Below are 9,541 nucleotides of genomic sequence, written 5' to 3' on the forward strand. Positions count from 1 at the left end.
GAGATATTAAACGGGTAAAATCACATCTGGAACCAGAGGCGTTAAGAAAGTGGGCGGCCCCTGTTGAGCTCTATGTTCCCATTAGTCTATATTCACGACATTTTATTTCCACTTCCACTTCCAGGATTGCTCTGGTGCCGCCGGAAATCTCGCCGTACGTCCCTCATTTTCGGCCAGATGTCCGTCACCTTCCTCTTTCTTTGCATTCTAACCTCTGGTGGATTTCTGAGGACTATGGTTAACTGCTCCTCAGATCTCTGCAGGGTAAATCCAGACAGCTAGCTAGACGTACACATGTTCCACCAAAACAAGTTCCTTCCCGAGGTTATTTTGCAGTGGCACCGTTGCTCCGTCCGGAGCTTAGCGCCGCCCAAGACGATTGTGATTGGTTTAAAGCAGGGGTGTCAAACTCAACTTTACTAAGGGCCGCACTGGAAAATGAGAATCGCATCGAGGGCCAGACATGTAGAGTTTATTGACGTGCTTTTATTTAATCGATAAAGTCAAATACCTTTGTCTGTATTATTGCATGTCTCATAAAGCTTTCTCACTTACAGTTTTGGTCGACATGAAGCCCTAAAAAAGTCAGGAGAAAAGTTCCTTAGCCATCATAGAATTTAGCAAATCTGTCTCGCAGGCCTGAATATACAAACTGACCGGTTGTGTGGGAATTTCTGGGTGTCAGAGTCGACAAATCTGCCAAATTCGGCTTTGAGTGTTGTGTAATTACAGTTTGTCTTTTTGGTTTGGCGCCCATCTAGGCAGGCCCAAATTTATTGTGAACCTGAATTGATATGCGGGAGCTGGATCCAAATTTGCAAGGGGGCCGGATTTGGCACGCAAACCTTGAGTTTGACACAATGTGCTTTAAAGAAATGCCAATAAACCAGAGCACGTTTTTCGCTCCCGTCCCAGAATGCTGTGTGGACTAGCCAGACCCTCCTCCACAGCGCTGTAGAGGAAGGTCTGGCAATGCGAGACTAATGTTCCCACCAATCAGGAAACTCTCCGCCAGCAGCGCCACTTCTTGCTCACATCGTTTTTTTTTTTTTTTATTCTTTGTCACACATAAAGGTCTTAATTTCCACGCTCCAAATTAAAACCCATTGTTCAAAACGTTATTACCAAAAGGCCGTTTCATTTTGTGTTTGAACTGTGATTGCCTAATGGTAATTTGAGCGATCAGTTTTCCCTCTGGCAGGAGCAGTGTCAACACACTAAATTAGTGTACACACAGCGGGCTGAGGAAGGACCTGCAAACACTTTGCACAACGGGAACACATATTAGAACAGCTATTAGTTAAGTACTCTTACATGAAGCGAAGAAAAACACACACACAAACGCGTGTTGAAAGAAGGGATCAACAGCTCGACACAAAATCCTTCATTTATTTTGGACTTAGCCTCTGTGTCCCTTTCTTGTCTTTTCCTTTTTAAATCCCTCGATCCTCTCTCCCTCTAAACTGTGAACCGACCGACCCCGAAATTCCTCTGCTCCCTCCCACTCAGTGGTGGAATGTAACTAAGTACAGTTACTCTAGTACCTTAGGCTACTTAAGTCCAAATGCTGAGGTATTTGTACTTATTGTCTTTTCTTTTCATACCACTTTCTACTTCTACTCCGCTACATTTCAGAGAGAAATATTGTACTTTTTACTCCACTACATTCATCTGTTACAGCTTTAGTTACTAGTTACTTTACACGTTAATATTCCTGCACACAAAACACATGTAGTTTATAAAATCTGATGTTTTATTCTAAAGTAAACTAGCCAACAATATAACGGCCTACAAGTCCAGCTGAGATGATGAGACCATTAAACACACAACTGTTTGGATCCTTTACACTTTTCTACAATGTTTTAATACGTTAACTACATTTTCCTGGTGATACTTACACACTTTTACTGAAGTAACACTTTCAATGCAGGACTTTTACTTGTAGCAGAGTATTTTTACATTGTGGTATTAGTACTTTTACTGGGGTCAGCCCTATGTTCCCACAGCCCAATGTTCCCACAGCCCAATGGTCCCACAGCCCTATGTTCCCACAGCCCTATGTTCCCACAGCCCAATGGTCCCACAGCCCTATGTTCCCACAGCCCTATGTTCCCACAGCCCAATGGTCCCACAGCCCAATGGTCCCACAGCCCTATGTTCCCACAGCCCAATGGTCCCACAGCCCTATGTTCCCACAGCCCAATGGTCCCACAGCCCTATGTTCCCACAGCCCTATGTTCCCACAGCCCAATGGTCCCACAGCCCTATGTTCCCACAGCCCTATGTTCCCACAGCCCTATGTTCCCACAGTCCAATGTTCCCACAGCCCTATGTTCCCACAGCCCTATGTTCCCACAGCCCTATGGTCCCACAGCCCTATGGTCCCACAGCCCTATGGTCCCACAGCCCTATGTTCCCACAGCCCTATTTCTACGATTTTTCTTAAAACTATGTTAGGGTTAGGGTTAGAGTTACATTCCATCTATAGTCCATTGCTACTGGATAATAGGTTGGGTGTAATTGGCTACCAAATTGGGAGAAAGGGGGATAAAATCTGATAAACATTTATGAAAAAGGAAATGTGGAAACATAGGGCCTAATTTTGAAAAAAAATCTTAGAAATGTAGGAATATAGGGCTGTGGGACCATTGGGCTGTGGGAACATAGGGCTGTGGGAACATAGGGCTGTAGGAACATAGGGCTGTGAGACCATTGGGCTGTGGGAACATAGGGCTGTGGGAACATAGGGCTGTGGGAACATAGGCATGCTCCCTTCCTGATGATACTTACAGACTTTACAGAACATGTTCAATGCAGGACTTTTACTTGTAGCAGAGTATTTTGACATTGTGGTTTTAAAACTTTTACTTTGGTAAATTACTGAATACATCTTCCACCGCTGCTCCCACTGAACCAACCGTAGCAGCTGATTATCTCTGGCCTTCTTTAAGCTTCGCTTCAGTCTCCTCTCTGCTCTCTTTTCCCCGTGAATGCATGCCTAAAAAAAACCTGGAAAATGGGTGTCCTCTGCGGACGAACAGAAAATAGTTATATGACAAGTGTCTGTTTTTATTTTGGTATGACTAAATGCAGTCGCAAATATTCCTGCATTCCAAGCTGCTGAATTGTATTCTGGAAAACTACAGCTTCCATTTCCTTTTCAAAACCGCTGAAATGTCAATATTGTACTCAACGCCACACTGTTTCCGCCTCAAACATCGATGTTCTCCAGGCAAACGACGCAAAAAAATTTAAGAATAAGTGTAACAGTTAACCAAAAATGTGCTTTAGTTTAATTACAGCATCCTGACTTACAACCCTCTGGGTTTTAAATCGGATGTTTTTACAGTTAACTTTTGAACAGCGTCATACTTTAAAGGTCTCATGGCATGAAAATTTCACTTTATGAGTATTTTTTTAACATTAATATGAGTTCCCCCAGCCTGCCTATGGTCCCCCAGTGGCTAGAAATGGTGATAGGTGTAAACCGAGCCCTGGGTATCCTGCTCTGCCTTTGAGAAAATGAAAGCTCAGATGGGCCGATCTGGAATCTTCCCCTTATGACATCATAAGGGGAAAGGTTACCTCCCCTTTCTCTGCTTTGCCCATGGCAAGTTGATCAAGGCCACACCCCCACCCTCCACCTTGCCCCCCCTCTCTCCTCCTCCATAGCATTTAAAGCTACAGACACAGAAATGGCACATCCTAAGGAAAGCTCATCGTGGGACTGGCTCTAGTGGCTGTAATTCTGCACCAAGGCTGAAGAGACTTCAGATACAGTATTAGGGGACCACTAAGGCCTATATAAGAGAGACTTCAGATACAGTATTAGGGGACCACTAAGGTCTATATAAAAGCATCCAAAAAGCAGCATGTCATAGGACCTTTAAGTGGAAGCAGGTTCAGAAAGAGAGAGGCGTCGTCCCTCCCCTTCCGGTGGAAAATCACGGGACCTAAATTTGGAAAAAAATACTGTATGTACGCTAGTGAACAGGGAGAGACTAATAATGTTTTGATCCGGTTTGAATTGAGTAATGGATTGCACATATGATGTCTGTTAGTTTAAAAAAAGAAAATTGTCCAAGTCAAGAATGTCTGCAGCACATTTAAATTCTCTTTTTGTGTCTTTTTATTTGTCTAATATTTAAAAAAAAAAAAATGAAACTGATATTTCCTAATGTTCTGATGTGTCCTGACGAGGTTTGTCACAGGAGGAAAGAGATGCCGCTTGAACCTTTTATCAAACATGAATGTAAACTGCTTAGTACCATTGGCTGTAATGTCGTTTATTGTATCATTCTGTGAATATATTGAACGTGTGAAAGACTGTAACCAAGCACAACGTGTTGGCCTTTACCTGTGTCCAACAACAGATCTACTGGTCTCAAGCACAAACACGCCTCTGGGCTCTTTCTTACTGTCTGTCTTTGTGTATCTGTGTGTGTGTGTGTGTGTGTGTCTGTCTGTCTGTCTGTCTGTCTGTCTGTCTGTCTGTCTGTCTGTGTGTGTACGTACTTTAGCACTTAAAAAAACGCCACATGGAACTGAAGCCGTTATCTCCGCTCTCTATAAAAACTATTTAACCTCAGAGAACCTGGGAGTTGCTGCTCTACCACTGCCTCCGTCCCTTAGTTTGTTAGTTTTGTTAGTTCCTAACCCATTTAACACCAAAGTCACACAATAACACAAACAAAGTAAGCGATGGAGGCAGTGATAGAGCAGTAACTCCCGTGTTCTGCGAGGTAAAATTACTGTTTTTGTCAAAGGAGTCTGGTGGTCTTTGAAGAGAGCAGAGACAGTTCAAAGTCAATGTGTGTATTTCCACTGACTGCGGAACGTCTGCGTCCCGACTCCGTCACAGATCCGGCGATCTGCAGCCCTCCGGAGCAGATACGCAGAGCTTCTCTTTTTGCCGGACGCCGGAGAGCTCCGCAGCAATTCAGCACACGGCAGATTGTGCGGGACAGGAAGTCGAGCACAGAAACAAAATAAAACATCCGGTTAATTTACAAAATAAAATACACCATGCTCACGGCGGATCATATTTCCCTGCACTACACCTTGAAAACGTCATAAGGGACGGAGACAGGCCTGAAGTCAGCACAGAGTTGGTTCCTCTCTACTCCTCTGGATGGAAACAACCTGTTGGTGGTTTTGTGGTTCTGTTTATAAAAACTACATCCTGTTATATTGCGCGATCATACGTGAATTCGCAAGATCTTGTGGGTCCTCGTGACTTCAGCTGTCAGTCATGGCCGCAGCCGTTCCGCAACAAATCCAGACCTGGTGGGTGTTGAAGCACGGCGGAGCACGGAGCCGACATGCAGCGGAGCCGTTCCGCAGTTGGTGGAAATTGCGGGTACGGGCTGTCTGACTGCAAGATTAAGCGCTGAAAATATACTAAATATAGCATACACTTGGGTAGCTCACCTGGTTGAGCGTTCAATTCATTCCCCCTCTCTCTCCTCTTTCATGTCTTTGGCTGTCCTGTCAAATAAAGGCTTAAAATGCCCAGAAAATCTTTAAATATAGAGTCAACTTAAACCGATTTAGATGTTTTTAGCTGTCTAAAATGTGTTTAGCTGCTGCCTCCGTCCACGGCAGGACATTGCTTAGCTTCCGTGTCGGTACTCCTGGCTGCTTCTCCAAAACATCTACTGTAGCTCAGACAACCACACTGAGAAACCTCTGAACTAAACCCTTAACAACAACATCATTTATAAAAAATATTGCCTGTCAAGAAAGCAGTAATTCAAACATGCACTTTCAATAGGGGTAGCCGGTGAACACTCCGAATTTTGAAATTGAATCTTCGAGTAAAACTTTAAATTTAATTTATATTGTGATAAATTACAGTTTCAAAATGAATAATATAGTGATTCAATCTGTGTGCGATTGTTTGTGTGTTGTACTGTATGTCTGAGCATGTGTGTGTGTGTGTGTGCGCGTGTGTGTGTGTGTGCGTGTGTGTGTGTGTGTGTGTGTGTGTGTGTGTGTGTGTGTGTGTGCGTGTGTGTGTTCTTGTTTAACTATATTCGTGGGGTCCAAAAACTGTGAGTCCAGTATACTTGTGGGGTCCCGACAGCTTTGTGGGCCCAAAATGCTGGACCCCACAAGTTTAAAGGTCTGTTTGAGGGTTAAGACTTGGTTTTAGGATTAGGGTTAGAATTAGGTTATGGTTAGGGTGAGGGTAAGGGTTAAGGTTAGGCATTTAGTTGTGATGGTTAAGGTTAGGGTAAGGGGCTAGGGAATGCATTATGTCAATGACGGGTCCCCACAAAGATAGTGCCACAAACCTGTGTGTGTGTGTGTGTGTGTGTGTGTGTGTGTGTGTTTGGGTGTGTGGGTTTCAGGGTTCCTTTGCATGGTAGCTGTTCCATTTCCAATCCAATTAGTTCATTCTCAACAGATCCTAATTAGCTGTTAGTCAGAGTATGCAGATCCCAATGGCAGCCCGAGCTCAGAGAGCTTTCTGTCTTGATATGCGTTGTGCGAACACACCGAGAGCTCAGGTTCATTTTTTTTTTCCAGCTGCAGCACGATGTGACTACAGATTCTGCATTCAAAACGCAAAGAAAGTATAATTTTATATACGCTTTGTTCCATTTTAATTTGATCACTTAATCATCTCAAGTACAAAACATCAATCTGTTAGAGTTTACATTTCTGTCTTTCCGAATTGTTTAACTAAACAATTAACATGAATCGGACAGAACTGTGAGCCCATCTGTTTAAAACATTTATGTTTGTAATGGATCGTACAGTTTGGCTCAGCACCAGGTAGCTGTGTGTGTACAGTCATTATAAATGATCATTGAAAAGTTAAATTTTAGCATTTTTAAAAATGTATTTTGACACTAACCTCTTTTTAAATGCATCCTTTTTTATCAAAACATCCACTTTCTGTACTCATCTGCTGTCTTTTTAGTTCCTTCTCAGTTTAATCCATGCAATATTTAAAACAATATGAGGTTAAGGGTTAGGGTTAGATAAATAAACGTTATTTATCTCCGATGTCAACTGGAACACAGCTGCAGGGGCGTCCTTTACAGTTTCAGGTTTTTAAACATAACTAACCACCTCTACTGTAGCTTAAATGAACCGTCACATATACAATTTAACTTTTGTGTAGTGAACTGACATCTATCTAAATGTTCAACACAAAGCGTTGGATCCCATCTGGCAGCTTCAGGTGTGATCAGCTCAGCACAAACACCCACAGTGATTTTTTAATTCCTCGTTAAAGGTGACTGATGCTCGGTCACAGTCAATGTCTCCTCGCTGTGCAGCACAGGACAAATATACAGAGTATAATAATCCCACCGTTTTATAAATGTTGAGGGGAGTTCTTGTTCACCTACATTGGTCATGGAGGACCTTTTAATTTGAGCAAAACGCTCAGAACATGAGCTTTGGGGCTCTCACAGTAATAGTTACCATGAGGAGACATAAGTGGGAACACTGGGGAAACAAATGAGCTAGAGAGTGACTGAAGAGAGAGGGAGCAACGTTAGAACAACGCAGTGAATCAGAGAAATAAAATCTTTTTCACCAATTCATAGAAATGCAGCTGTAGCAAGTATCTCACTATCACTAACGTTATCCACATTCATATTTAGAAACAACAGATGATATATCCAGCTAAATAAAGCCTGAAAGTCTAAAGTTAGAATAGAAGTAAAGAGAGTCGTTTCTATGCAGATGATAGACCGTCTTGTCTCATTGGTGTAGCTTTCAGTCCGGCACATTGCAAGTAGCTGCAAGTTTCAACTCGTCATGATTTTTTTTGGTCTGAACTGGGTTTAACTCCGGATTTCCACTGAATGCAGAATGTCTGCGGACCAGCTCCGCTGCGGAACGGCTGCACTAGGTCCGGATTTGTTGCGGCACGGCTGCGGCCATGACTGACAGCTGAAGTCACGAGGACCCACGAGATCTCACAAATTCACGTAGAATAGAACCACAAAACCAACAACACTTAGTTTCCATCCAGAGGAGTAGAGGGAAACTACTCTGAGCTGTGTTTTCAAGGTGTAGTGCAGGGAAATATGATCCGCCGTGAGCACGGTGGATTTTATTTTGAAAATTAACCAGATTTTTATTTTGTTTCTGTGCTCAACTTCCTGTCCCGCGCTATCTGCCATGTGCTGAATTACTGCGGAGCTCTCTGGCATCCGGCAAAAATAGAAGCTCTGCGTATCTGCTCCGGAGAGCTGCGGACCGCCGGAGCTGGGACGGAGTAGGGACGCAGCCGTTCCGCAGTCAGTGGAAATACACACATTGACTATAATGGAAATCTAATGACTCCGCCGACGTTCCGGAGCGGATCCGCAGCCATTACGCATCCAGTGGAAAAGAATTCCACCGTTTATAAATGTTGAGGGAAGTTCTTGTTCACTCCAACATTGTACATTACAACCCATTCTCACACCAAACTCGTAAAATATGGACGTTTGGACAGTGGCTGTAAGCGTCTGAAGCGACGAAAAAAGCGCCCTTCAGCGTGTTTTGTAGAACGCACCGGGGAGAGGAGCAGCTACATGGGGTTTGAAGATGACGTAGCACTAAGAGCAACTACGGTAGCGAGTAGTATGAAAGGCCAAAAATCTGCATAGGGAGGTTGGTTGGGGTGGTGGATGGGTCAAACAACACAACCGTCCCATTCTTCTTTACCTAAACCCAACCGTCTGTTCTTCTTTTCCTAAACCCAATTGTCCCGTTGTTCCCACGTGTCATGGAAACATAAGCCCACCCACGACCTTTTCCTTAACCTAACTGCATCAAAAGTGACGCCAATAGTCCCAACCAAGCGCGTTTAGATAAAGCGTGTGTATATATGACGCTAAAGGAGACTTTTAGCCTCAATAATAACGACAAAGGCACCTGACCAAGCGTCTGTATTTCACAAGATGGGAGTGAGAACGTGTTGTCCATTAATGATCTTTTAATTAGAGCTAATTAACGCTCTGAACATGAGCTTTGGGGCTCTCACAGTAACAGTTACCATGAGGAGACCATTGACATAAGTGGGAACACTGGGGAAAACAAACGCCTCTTCTAAAAACTAAAGATCAAGTTAAGGATATTTTTTAAGTCATTAAGACTATTCAGACAATAGTATGGAAGTTCAAAGATGTCATTAATTAGTTTTAAAATCACTAAACCGATGTTTAACCCTGATTTGTGAATGCATAATGAACAGACTCAATTTAATGTTAGTAATAAGAAATGCTGTTAGAATTATAATGTAAACTCAGCATGATATGAGAGAAAAATGGCCACATAAGTAATTTATTCAAGCAGCAATTACGACCTACATTTAGGTTTCTAGTGGCGGCGCCGTCTACTGGCCGTAGTAGTTTTGACGGAAGCAAAGCAGGAAGTAAGGGCAAGTATAAGAGCACCAAATGTCCTGGTAAGGAGGCAGGTTGCAGGGGGGGTCTGATTTGAACCCAAACAACCATCTTTTTCTAAACTTAACTAAGTAGTTTTTGATGTCTAAACCTAACCAAACTGCGACTGTTTTACAACGTTAACGACG

Source organism: Sander lucioperca, chromosome 17, assembly GCF_008315115.2.
Source record: "Sander lucioperca isolate FBNREF2018 chromosome 17, SLUC_FBN_1.2, whole genome shotgun sequence".
NCBI classification, from domain to species: Eukaryota; Metazoa; Chordata; class Actinopteri; order Perciformes; family Percidae; genus Sander; species Sander lucioperca.